Here is a 13,565-nt window from a genome sequence, read left to right on the forward strand (position 1 = left end):
GAGCCTGCCAGGCTACAGTCATGGGATTGCATAGAGTCAGACACAATGACTAAACCATCATCAACCCTGCAGGAAGGTTTTTGTTTGAAATTTAAAATTCTGCTCTGATTGGAGCATTGCAAGTGACCAACTAATGGTCTTCATGGCCTGAAAGAAGAGTGTCAAAAGCAACCACTTCTGAAGAGCCATAGAGCAGACTGCTTTTACAGCAACCTGCAAAGGGCAGCCCACCCCAGAGATGAATGTGGTGGGTGGTCCCACAGCCACTGTTCATACAGCAATGAACAGGGTTAAATGCCATTAATAATTCCCCATTCAGTACCGTCATGACCCAAAGAAATTGTTTCTGCATCATCAACTCCTGGCAGCAACTTTGCTGTATTTGAACTGCCATTTCTCACAAATAATGGCCTTTTATCCCACTTGAAACCTGTCACCTGGAACAAATAAGGTCTTTACAAGTCCCAGAAAATGAGAGAATTTTCTCCACAAACTATATTATTTTTTACTTATTCCCTACCCTGACATAATATGAGGGGTTAACCTGCTGGAAAGGTTGCATTCCCATTCCCCAAAAATATGAGCAACCCCCATAAAAATGCAGTGAGGACTGCTCATATAAGGGAAAAATCCAATTTATGTCAAAAGTAAAATCTGAGATACAGAAAACTTATTCTAAAAAATAACAAATAAATTTCACTTGTTATAAATAAAATTTTATAAAATTTATTTTATAATTTATAATTATATAGGTAACATTTTTTCATGGCACAGAGACTTTCTCAGATACCATGTTTCTATGTGGTTAGAATGTTTCAGCATCTCTCAGAAGTCCTGACTCTGAGGAACTTTCACTAAAAATCCCGCAAACTTTGTCTTTGCGATATAAAGAGGGCTATGTGCTAGGTGCTAAGTCGCTTCAGTCGTGTTTGACTTCTTGCGGCCCCACAGACTGTAGCCTGCTGGCCTTCTCTGTCCATGGGATTTTCCAAGCAGGAATACTGGAGTGGGTTGCCATTTCCTTCCCCAGGAGATCTTCCTGATCCAGGGATCAAACCTGGTCTCCTGCGTCTCTGGCATTGCAAGTGGATTCTTTATCACTGAGCCACTGGGGAAGTCCCATAGAGAGGGCAACATTCCCTAAGTCTAATCGATAGTTTAAAAGAAAGTCCAATAAAAAATAACAAATTAACAATAATTTGACACCTTACACATGCTCATCCTCATCTGTGTCTGAGAAACTTGATCTTACTCCGAAATTTGCACAAAAGTCTGAAGAGCTAAGAACAGCAAGGACTCACTCTAACTGATACCAAGACTTAAAGATAAACCATGGTCATTAAACCAGTGTGGTGCTGAGGTGGGAATGGGCCAGTGGGTCTCTAGAATAATGAGGGAGCAGAAGAGACCCGCTCTGTGCAGGAGAGAAGAAGGGAAAAGAGGAAACATTCAGTAAATGATGTCAGGACTATATGGTACCATATGGAAGTAAATGAAACTCAATCCCTATCTCTCACCCTACAGAAATCAGTTCCAGATGAATTAAGGACTTAATAAAATGCAAGTCAATACAAACTATTCTAGAAAAGAAAACAGAAAATGTGTAGTAGGAACACATTTTTTTAAAACATAAAACACTTTTAAATCTATGATCACCTATTCATCAAGAAAAACAACAAAAAGGTGACATATAAAGCACAAACAGGAAGATATTTACAGCATCCATAACCATGTTCCTAACAAAGAATTTGAAGAAAGAATCTATAATAAACTACAAGGAGAGAGGAAGAAGGTAAATGACCCAATAATGAATGGGATAAAGGCATTAGTAGGCATCTCACAGAAACAAAACTTTCCTTTTCTTTTCCAAATCATCAAATTCCCTTTCTCTACTAGATCATTCCTGACGGCTTATTAAGCCCTGTGAGGTTCCCACTCCCCTCTTACGTTTACATCTCAAATTCTTCCTTGATTTTACTTTCCCCTGCAGCTTCCTGTTCTCACGTCCTAAGCTAGTTTCTGTCCCCACTGCTCTTGTAGACATCACTGTGGCCTGCATGTCACCCCGGCAGGAATGTTTGACACTATCGATTATGCCTGGTTTCCCTCTGATCAGAAGCTGCAAATCCAGTTCATCAGAAAACCTTAACGCTCAACCTTAATGCTCAAAACCACAGCTGCATCATCCCTCCTGAGCATCACTGCAGTGACTCCTGCTTGGCCCGTGGGTGCCAGACAATGGACGGAGGAATCTGGTCACAGCTCTGGTCACAGAATGAATGCCACTCTCCTCCAACACCTCCCAGTCTCTTTCCATCCTCCTCTCCTCCTGCACCTGCTTTGCTCACTTGCTGTCTCCACAGTGGCCTCCTTAGGTGGTACTTGAAACACATCAGAGGCAACACTGCTGCAGGGCTTTGGTGCTTCCTGTTTTCTCTACCTAGGAAGTTCTATTACCAAGTCCAAGCTCACTCTTCTTACTGCAGGACAGGTCATTAAATCCGAGAACAGGGGTTGAGACAAGGAATCTGACTATATTCAGAATGCCAGCTGATGGAGAAGACGGCAGACTAATGTCTCAAAATAACCATCTTAAGGGGATCTGGACACCAGTTTGTTTTATAGAACAGAGATGGGGAGAGGTGGGACTTCCCAGGTGACACAATGGTAAAGAATCTGCCTGCCAATGCAGGACATGCAAGAGACTCCCTGGATCCAGAAGATCCCCTGGAGCAGGAAATGGCAACTCACTCCAGTATTCCTGCCTGGAAAATTTCAGGGACAGAGAGGCCTGGTGGGCTCCAGTCAATAGGGTCACAGTCAGACGTGACTGAGCACGAGGTGGGGGTGGGGGGTAAGGAAATACAGTAAAAAGGCCATTAATCTTGCAAATATCTCCTAGAATGGCAAGCCTCAGGGGATTTTTCATTTCTTCCTTCCCGACCTCCACAGGTGGACAGGGCAGGTCCCTGAACAAAGGCACTTTGATTTAATATTCAGATAGAGGGGCAGGGTTCCCCCAGGCAAGCCATTACGTAAGGACAGTAGGCTTTTAGTGAACCAAAGCAGTGGGAAGCAAAGGTTAAAGAACCAGATCCAGCATGAAGTCAGTTATACGGATGTCTGTATTGTTACAGCAGGCAGGCAGCTAGGTCTACTCAGAGAAATGGGGGCAGGGGCCAGGTGGCAGGAAATCATGCATCTTGTAGACACAGGGGGTCCACAGACAGAGAGAGGAAGGCAGGGACCTCCAGACTGACCAGAAACTACACATTTTGGGTGATAAGAGTCCAAGTAACAGACAAAGAAAGGTGGGGCGAGGCAGGAATCTCCTAAGTCCAAATGTAACCTTCTCAGCACTGTTCCCTCACTGTAATAAGATTAGCCTAATGCAGGACAGGAAGCAACAGTTAGAACTGGACATAGAACAACAGACTGGTTCCAAATAGGAAAAGGAGTCCGTCGAGGCTGTATATTGTCACCCTGCTTATTTAACTTATATGCAGAGTACATCATGAGAAACGCTGGACTGGAAGAAACACAAGCTGGAATCAAGATTGCTGGGAGAAATACCAATAACCTCAGATATGCAGATGAAACCACCCTTTTGGCAGAAAGTGAAGAGGAGCTAAAAAGCCTCTTGATGAAAGTGAAAGAGGAGAGTGAAAAAGTTGGCTTAAAGCTCAACATTCAGAAAACGAAGATCATGGCATCCAGTCCCAACACTTCATGGGAAATAGATGGGGAAACAGTGGAAACAGTGTCAGACTTTATTTTTTTGGGCTCCAGAATCACTGCAGATGGTGACTGCAGCCATGAAATTAAAAGACGCTTACTCCTTGGAAGAAAAGTTATGATCAACCTAGATAGCATATTCAAAAGCAGAGACATTACTTTGCCGACTAAGGTCCGTCTAGTCAAGGCTATGGTTTTTCCTGTGGTCATGTATGGATGTGAGAGTTGGACTGTGAAGAAGGCTGAGCGCCGAAGAATTGATGCTTTTGAACTGTGGTGTTGGAGAAGACTCTTGGGAGTGCCTTGGACTGCAAGGAGATCCAACCAGTCCATTCTGAAGGTGATCAACCCTGGAATTTCTTTGGAGGGAACGATGCTAAAGCTGAAACTCCAGTACTTTGGCCACCTCATGTGAAGAGTTGACTCATTGGAAAAAACTCTGATGCTGGGAGGGATTGGGGGCAGGAGGAGAAGGGGACGACCGAGAATGAGATGGCTGGATGGCATCATGGACTCGATGGACGTGGGTCTGGGTGAACTCTGGGAGATGGTGATGGACAGGGAGGCCTGGCATGCTGCGATTCATGGGGTCACAACGAGTCGGACTCGACTGAGCGACTGAACTGAACTGAACTGAACTGAACTGAACAGATAAGAAGCATTCATCAAGTGCTGACCCATGACACTTCTTTAAAGCAACCTGTCTGCCTGCTGTCCTTCTGAGAGTGTATCTCTACTTAAGTAAACTCTCACTTTATTTTAATGTATATAAATGTATTTTTAATTCTTTATTTTTAATGAAGGATAATTGGTTTACAATGTTGAGTTGGTTTCTGCCATACATCAAGATGAATCAGCCATAGATATACTAAGTCCCCTCTGAACCTCCTTCTTTCCTTCCACCCCCAACTCCACCCCACCCCTCAAGTTGTCACAGAGCACCAGGTTGAGCTCCCTACAAGTCTGAGTGCTAAGTTGCTTCAGTCATGTCTGACTCTGTGACCCTACAGACTGTAGCCCACCAGGCTCCTCTATCCATGGGATTCTCCAGGCAAGAATACTGGAGTGGGTTGCGTGTCCTCCTCTAGGGGATCTTTCCAACCCAGGGATCAAACCTGAATCTCTTATGTCTCCTGCATTGTTAGGCAGTTTCTTTATCACTAGTGCCACCTGGAAAGTCCTGAGCTCCCTGAGTCAAACAGCAAATTCCCAGTGGCTATCTATTTTACATTTGGTAGTGTGTAGTTTTCATGCTCCTCTCTCCTTCCCTCCCCTACCCAGCTCCCCATGTCCACAAGTTTGCTCTCTATGTCTGTGTCTCCACTGCTGCCTTGCAAATAGGTTTATCAGTAACATCTTTCTAGATTCCATATATATATATATATATATTAAATATATAAATATATATATTTAACACACAAAATTTTTCTCTTTCTGACTTACTTCACTCTGTTCATCCACCTCCTTAGAACACTCTCAAATGTGTCACTTTACTTTCTTAACATCTCTGCTTCATCTCCAAATTCTTTCCCACAAAGAAAGAACCTCATGTTCATCAGCAACACCTTGACCTTCTTCCTTACCATCCCTGGGGTAAGGGTTTCCATGCAAATGTCCCCTCATCTGAAACTCATATCCCCTGTAAAATTATCCTTCACTTGCTTAGTTTTCCCCTTAAACTAACTATAATCTAATAGGCTACATATTCCATTTTTACTGCCCTCATCCCTTCAGGCACCAGAAAGAAGCTACCTTGGGACATGGACTTGCCTGTTTTGCTTGCCGTCTATCTCCAGACCTAGAATCAATGCGCACAGCAACTGCACAAGCAATTATTTGTTGAATGGATGAACAAAGTACACTCATCATCGTGGATAAATCTCAAAGCAATAATGTTGAGAACAAAGCCAGTCCCAGAAGAACACCTCCTCTGTGATTCTAATTACACAAAGTTCAAGAGCACGCACATCTTAGCACGATATTACTTAGGGCTACAAACATAGGTTGGCACAACTACAAAGAAAATCAAGGATTAACTAACATCAAATTCAAGAGTGAGGTTCCCTCTGGGGGAGGGCATGTGACTGGGAAGGAGCACATGGGGGAATTTTCAAGGACACTCTTCAGCTTCTTACCTTTGGCAAGGGTTCCCTATGTGCTTTTATTTTGTTAATGTAAATGTTTTTTTTTTTTTTTTTTAAAAAAAAAGCAAGAAAAACCATTTAGAGCACACCAGACCACATTGCCTTTTGGGGATCCAATATTCATAATATGGGATTACAAATATGGTCCCGTCATGGATACAATGCTCTCTTCTGCTGACTTGGCCATATTACAAACTCACTGTGCAGCAAAATCAATCTACTTATTCTTGTTCCACAGCCCAGCTGGATGGCAAAACTTACCACAAGAGACTGACTTCTAGGAAAAATCAAGGCAAAAAGAAGGTAAAGGTTATTTCTGATTTTGTATCCCCTGACAGCACTGTGTACATGGTAATGGGGAAAAAAAAACAAACAAACTACTGACATATTACACAAACCACAAAGTTTTACTTAGTGGTATGAAGGCTTATCTGGAGAAGGAAATGGCAGTCTACTCCAGTATTTTTGCCTGGAGAATCCAATGGACAGAGAAGCCTGGCAGGCTGCAGTCCATAGGGTCACAAATAGTTGGACACAACTGAAGCAACTTAGAAATGCACATGCATACATCATTTCAGAGCTTCCCGGGTGGCTTAGATGGTAAAGAATCTGTCTGCAATGCAGGAGACCAGGTTCAATCCCTGGGTGGGGGAAGACCCCCTGGAGAAGGGACTGCCAACCCACAACAGTATTCAACAGTATTCCCATAAGAGCTCAAAGAATTGAATGTGATTGAGCAACTAACACTTTCCCTTTGACTTTACGTGAGGATTTATATCAATAAAGGAGACTGGATTCCCCAAGACTTTCTTAAGAGAGGATGCTTCCTCCCTGCTGCACCCAATCCTGCTCTCAACTGCCAGCTCAGCTCTCCCTCCTGCCTGAGAGCAGCCACCCCCAACCACCAGCCCCCCCCCTACACACACACACACACACACACACACACTCACACAGAAGGGTTCTCACAGCCTTTCACAGCTGAAAACTGCATGTGAGGCGGAGATTCCACCAAGTGTTCTTCCTCGGGAAAATTACCTGTGGCTCCACTGACATCTAACAACTTGGCATGAAAACCAAAAACATTTGCAACACTAGGTGAGAAACCAGAGTTTGAAATCAGAGTTCCAAGGCAGAGCGAGGAGATATACTAAAGCCTTTCTCAGTGATCAATGTGCAGAAATAGACGAAAACAACAGAATGGGAAAGACTAGAGATCTCATCAAGAAAATTAGAGGTACCGAGGGAACATTTCATGCAAAGAAGGTCACAATAAAGGAAAGAAATGGTATGGACCTGACAGAAGCAGAAGATATTAAGAAGAGGTGGCAGAAATACACAGAAGAACTGTACAAAAAAGATCTTCATGACCCAGATAATCATGATGGTGTGATCACTCACCTAGAGCCAGACATCCTGGAATGTGAAGTCAAGTGGGCCTTAGGAAACATTACTACAAACAAAGCTAGTGGAGGTGATGGAATTCCAGTTGAGTTATTTCAAATCCTAAAAGATGATGCTGTTAAAGGGCTGCACTCAGTATTCCAGCAAATTTGGAAAACTCAGCAGTGGCCACAGGACTGGAAAAGTTCAGTTTTCATTCCAATCCCAAAGAAAGGCAATGCCAAAGAATGCTCAAACTACTGCACAGTTGCACTCATCTCACACGCTAGCAAAGTAATGCTCAAAATTCTCCAAGCCAGGCTTAAACAATATGTGAATTGTGAACTTCCAGATGTACAAGCTGGATTTAGAAAAGGCAGAGGAACCAGAGATCAAGTTGTCAACATCTGTTGGATCATCAAAAAAGCAAGAGAATTCCAGAAAAACATCTACTTCTATTTCATTGACTATGCCAAAATCTTTATGTGGATACAAAAAACTGTGGAAAATACTTAAAGATATGGGAATACCAGACCACCTGATCTGCCTCCTGAGAAATCTGTATGCACATCAAGAAGCAACAGTAAGAACTGGATACGGAACAACAGCCTGGTTCCAAATTGGGAAAGGAGTACATCAAGGCTGCAGAGTGTCACCCTGCTTATTTAACTTCCATGCAGGGTACATCATGCGAAATGCCAGGCTGGATGAAGCACAAGCTGGAATCAAGATGGTTGAGAGAAATATTAATAACCTCAGATGACACCACCCTTATGGCAGAAAGTGAAGAACTAAAGAGACTCTTGATGAACGTGAAAGAGGAGAGTGATAAAGTTGGCTTAAAACTCAACATTCAGAAAACTAAGATCATTGCATCCAGTCCCATCACTTCATGGCAAACAGATGGAGAAACAATGGAAACAGTGGCAGACTTTATTTGGGGGGGCTCCAAAATCACTGCAGACGGTGACTGAAGCCATGAAATTAAAATATGCTTGCTCCTTGGAAGGAAAGCTATGACAAACCTAGATAGCATATTAAAAAGTAGAGACATTACTTTGCTGACAAAGCTTCATCTAGTCAAATCTATGGTTTTTCCAGTAGTCATGTATGGATGTGAGATTTGGACTACAGAGAAAGCTGAGAGCGGAAGTATTGATGCTTTTGAACTATAGTGTTGGGGAAGACTCTTGAGTGTCCCTTGGACTGCAAGGAGATCCATCCAGTCCATTCTAAAGGAAGTCAGTCCTGAATTCTCATTGGAAGGACTGATGCTGAAGCTTAAACTCCAATACTTTGGTCACCTGATGTGAGGAATTGATTCATTTGAAAAGACCCTGGTGCTGGCAAAGATTGAAGGCAGAAGGAGAAGGGGAGGACAGAGGATGAGATGGTTGGATGGCATCACTGACTCGATGGACATGAGTTTGAGCAAGCTCTGGGAGTTGGAAGCCGGGCGTGCTGCAGTCCATGGGGTCACAAAGAGTCAGCCACAACTGAGCAACTGCACTGAACTGTGAGAAAGCATGTGGTTATTTTAAAAATATTGTTGCCACACTGGAAGAAAGTGAAAGTGTTAGTCGTTCAGTCATGTCTGATTCATTGCAAGCCCCCTGGACTGTAGCCCACCAGGCTCTTCTGTCCATCTGATTCTCCAGGCAAGAATACTGGAGTGCGTTGTCATGACCTTCTCCAGGGGATCTTCCTGACCCAGGGATGGAACCCAGGTCTTGCGCACTGCAGGCAGTTTCTTTACCGTTTGAGCTATCCAGAAGCCCTATAACACTAGATAAGGACACAAATGTTCAAATGAAGCCCTGTGAATAAGCTCAAGGAAATAAATTAGGTGACAGATAGAAATGCTAGTTTGGTACATAAATGATAGATGATTGATAGATGATAGATATGATAGATAGGTAGATGGTAAGTAATTAAGTAAATGAAGAAGGGAAGTTTAGGAAGCAAAAATAAATGAAGTGACATTTAATGAGGGAAGTGCGGGCATGATAAATTGCTTCAGTCGAGTCTGACTCTGTGCAACCCCTAGGGACTGTAGCCCACCAGGCTCCTCTGTTCATGGGATTCTCCAGGCAAGAATACTGGAGTGGAAAGCCATGCCCTACTCCAGAGGATCTCCCCAACCCAGGGATTGTGTCCCTGATGTCTCCTGCGTTGGCAGATGGGATCTTTACCACTAGCACCATCCAGGAAGCCCAATGAGGGAAGAAGATGAATAAATCTACTTAAAGATGAAGCAACACATTTATACAAAGTACAAACAGATACAACTGACACTCTTTAGACCTGTCGTATGTTGTTGTTGAGTCCTTAGGCCGTGGCCATGGACACAACTCTTGTGACCCCGTGGACTATAGCCTGTCAGGTCCCTCTGTCCTGTTACACTGAATTTAAAGCAAAGAAATTGGTCAAGAAATATATTAATCCATTTATAAACTAATTGGATTGCGAGATGCACATTACTATCCACAGCCTGAGGTAACACTTCCAGCTAAGGGTAATAATTGCTTTTAAATAACCTTAAGATGAGTACAGTCATCTCAAATGCCCTATTTAAATCCCTTTTCTACTACAGAAATAAGGCTATAGATCAGCCTAATGGCGACACATACCTAACATGTATACGGAAGACAACTGAAGAGCCAAGTTTAAAAAAAAAAAAAAAATTTTAATGAGTCTTTGTAGAGTGAATTAAGACAGCCAACAATCCACACTGCCCTTGCAGCAGAGTTGGGCTGGTCAACCTTCACACTCATGGTTCTACACCTGTGAGCTTTGTGACCTTGAGTTTGCTACTGAGACTCCCTGCACTTCAAATTTCCATCTGCAAAGTGAAAGAGGCCATCTGAGTGTTTGACATTTCTTCCTGTTCCTGAGGGCAGTGAGTCTGCAGCCGTGGCAGCAACAGAGATTGGAAGGGAGAGTGGCCAAATCTTCCTCCCCATCAGACCAGCTCCTCCTGTGCTCTGCCCAGGTGGAAGCACCAGTGTCTTCTCAGACACCTTGGACTGAGGCTCTGTCCTTCTGCTGGCCTTGCCACTACCCGTTCTCCTGATTGCATCACCACCCACTGACCAAGCAGGGCCCTCCTCCAGGACCGCAGGAGCCTCCTCTCTGTCACTTCTCCAAGCCACCCTCCACTGTGTCAACAAGCACTTCCCCAAACACTTGCAATGGAGGCAGTCCTCCCTCTGGATTGCCCTAGAAGACCCCGAGACAGGGATGCAAGGAAAGCAGTTTATTTGGGAAGTGCTTTCAGGAAATAAAGGCAGGAAATGGAGCAAATGAGACAGGAGGGGGAAGATGGCCAGGAAAGGCTGAGTTATCAAGCCAGTCACCACTACAAGCAACCACAGCTGAATCTTTGGGGCATCCTGAGAGTCAGCATAGAACCACAGCACATCAGTCCACTTGAGAGGTCCAGGTACTCATCCCCAACCCCTGGCAGTCATCGGCAGGGGGCTGCTGCCAGGAGTCAGTCCCCAGGCTCTACAGTTGATCAAGGAGAATCTCAGGCAAAGTCTGGCCCCTGCTGGCCATGGGGATGCTCGGGACTGAGGGGGCCTGGGCTGGTCCCCACAGTGCCTGCTACAAAAGCAGGCATCTCCATTTCCTAATGATCCTGTGGCTTCTTTTCACACTGAGCAGATGACATCTGCGTGCCCAGATGCATCAGTGAACCCAGATTCTTCGAGAATGAGGGGTCACGGCTCAGCTTTGAGTTTCTGACTTGGTTTCTTGAGTCTGTGGCTTTATGAGGGAGTGATTGAGAGGGAAAAGGATTTTCTAAATTCCCCAAATCCTTGTCCAGTACGAAGGACAAAGGAGTTTGGAGATGTGAGAATGGAGTGTAGTCATAGGACATGGTTTTGGGGGCAGTAAGGACATGACCTCAGAGTTCCTGCCACGTGGAAGAGAGGCCAGGATGACACAGCAGGGAGGACCCCACAGGGAGACTTGCTGGGAATAAGACTGAGGGGAGCTGCTGCCCAGGTTCCTGAGGTGTGGTGTGGGGCGCTGATTGGAAATGACAGAGCCGAGTCAGTAAAAAGTACCCCTGCCATGCAGGAGACCAGGGTTCGATTCCTGGGTCAGGAAGATCCCCAGGAGAAAGAAGTGGCAACCTACTTCAATATTCTTGCCTGGACAATCCCTTGGACAGAGGGGCCTGGCAGGTCACAGTCCATGGGGTCACAAGAGTTGGACATGACTGAGTGACTAAACTACCACTGTACAGGTTACTGGAAAGACTCCCCTGAGAGACCACGGAGGAGAGGATGGACATGGTGGGATGAGAGGATGTGGCAGAGAAGGGCTGGGGTCCCACAGGGTCCCCTGTGTCCTAGATATGGTGTGGAGGTGACCGCCCCCCCTCATCCCACACACACACTCACACAGACCATATAGACATTAGCAGACAGGTGAGTTCAAGAACAAACCAAGACGTTAATTAAAACAGATACTATTTATTTAGCAGCTGAAATGTGCTAAGTACTGCACTCAAGACACACTTTCCTATTTTAACTCAATGCTTACCACCCATATCCCTAACAAGGAGGTATTTTTATCCCCATTTTATACACAAGAAAACTAAGGCACAGAAACGTTGGTCAAAGGTCACAGAAGGAGAAGAAACAACAGAGGATGAGATGATTGGATGGCATCACTGACTCAATGGACATGAGTTTGAGCAAACTCCAGGAGCTGATGAAGGACAGGGAAGCCTGGAGTGCTGCAGTCCATGGGACAGGAAAGAGCAACTGAACAATAAGAGCAACTGGCTTTGCAGTCAGCTGCCTGACTGGTTGAGAACTAGGAAAGCCACCTTGGTTACCTTGGGAAAGCAGTGCTATCTCAGCTCCTAAAAGAACCTTTATATCTCAAGTGGTCTTGTCTCTCTTCCAACCAAGACACACCTGGCAGAAATTCAGGAGAAATGGGCTTCTTTAGAGGTTAAGACTCTGTCCTACCCTAGTGGGTGATGTGAAGGCAAGCATCTGATCTACAGCTCTTCATCTGGCCTGCACCCACCAAACACTTGTACTAACTTACCCCTAAACCAAGAACTCTGATGCACTTGTGGTGTTCCCTTGCCTGAAAGTGTGTGGGGTATGAGGTGTGGGATGGGGGACAGAATCACGTGCAAGAGAGAAGGGGCAGAGAAAGGTGAGGAGATTAGGGGAGGCAGGAGAAATCACCACAGCTCCTCCAAGCCCAGGTCTCTGCCTTTGCCCCGTCCCATCTCCTGGGTGTTGAGTCTTCCTGGAACGAGAATTAATTGCCCAGGCTCAATTCCACACTCCTCAGAGCCTTTCAAATTGTCTCTTATTCTAATTTGATCCTGTGTGTCCCATCTCACCTCCCACCACTCCCCAAAACCCCATCAGTCAAGACCCCTCAGCATCCCCTGACTCTTCCAACATCATGGCAGCCTTGTGGCCAACACTACTCTGGGTTTCTCGTGGTACTTAGGAGTCTCTATGGATTGGTTTATGTCTTTTTGACGCCTGAAGAAAAGAATCAGCTGAACAACATTTAAAGTGTGTGTCTCCTCCATGCCCTTTCAATCACTGATAAATAACCATGATAATGATAGTACATGCTGACCCATCTGTCTCAGGCTCTTTCTCTTATAAGCGAGGCCACCATGGGAATGTGCTGTAGGTTAACACTCCTGCCAATGGGGAGTTGAGCTGAGAAGACACTCCTATGCCTCCTTCGACACAGATCTGGTCCTATTCTCAGACTGTGGGGTTGGTTGCCAGTGGATCCCAGAGCTTTTGCTGTGAGAGCATGTGTGCACGCATGCCGAGTCCCTTCAGTCGTGTCCGACTCTTTGCGACCCTATGGACTGTAGCCCACCAGGCTCCTCTGTCCATGGGATTTCCCAGGCAAGAATACTGGAGTGGATTGCCACGCCCTCCTCCAGGGGATCTTTCTGACCCAGGGATCGAACCCACGTCTCTTATGCCTCCTGCACTGGCAGCTGGGTTCTTTACCTCTCGCATCACCTGGGAAGCCCATAAGAGCATGCGAGCCAGTTAATTCAGATTCAAATGCAAGTGGTCAAAGTATGCCCACAATCCCGCTCTCTCTCCCGTCTCTGAGATGCTCGCTGGGGGCGGCCAATACACAGCACATCGTGGGGTATTTGCTTTCAGCACCACCTTCTCCTGCCCTCGCTGCATCTCAGCATCACTGTCCGAGAAAGGAATCCAGCCATCCCCCTGCACAGCCCATAGAAAGGAGGAAGTGAGAGGCAGCACTCACCTTTCTGAACCCCACTGA

The sequence above is a fragment of the Capricornis sumatraensis genome, chromosome 1, assembly GCF_032405125.1.
Source record: "Capricornis sumatraensis isolate serow.1 chromosome 1, serow.2, whole genome shotgun sequence".
Taxonomy (NCBI): Eukaryota; Metazoa; Chordata; class Mammalia; order Artiodactyla; family Bovidae; genus Capricornis; species Capricornis sumatraensis.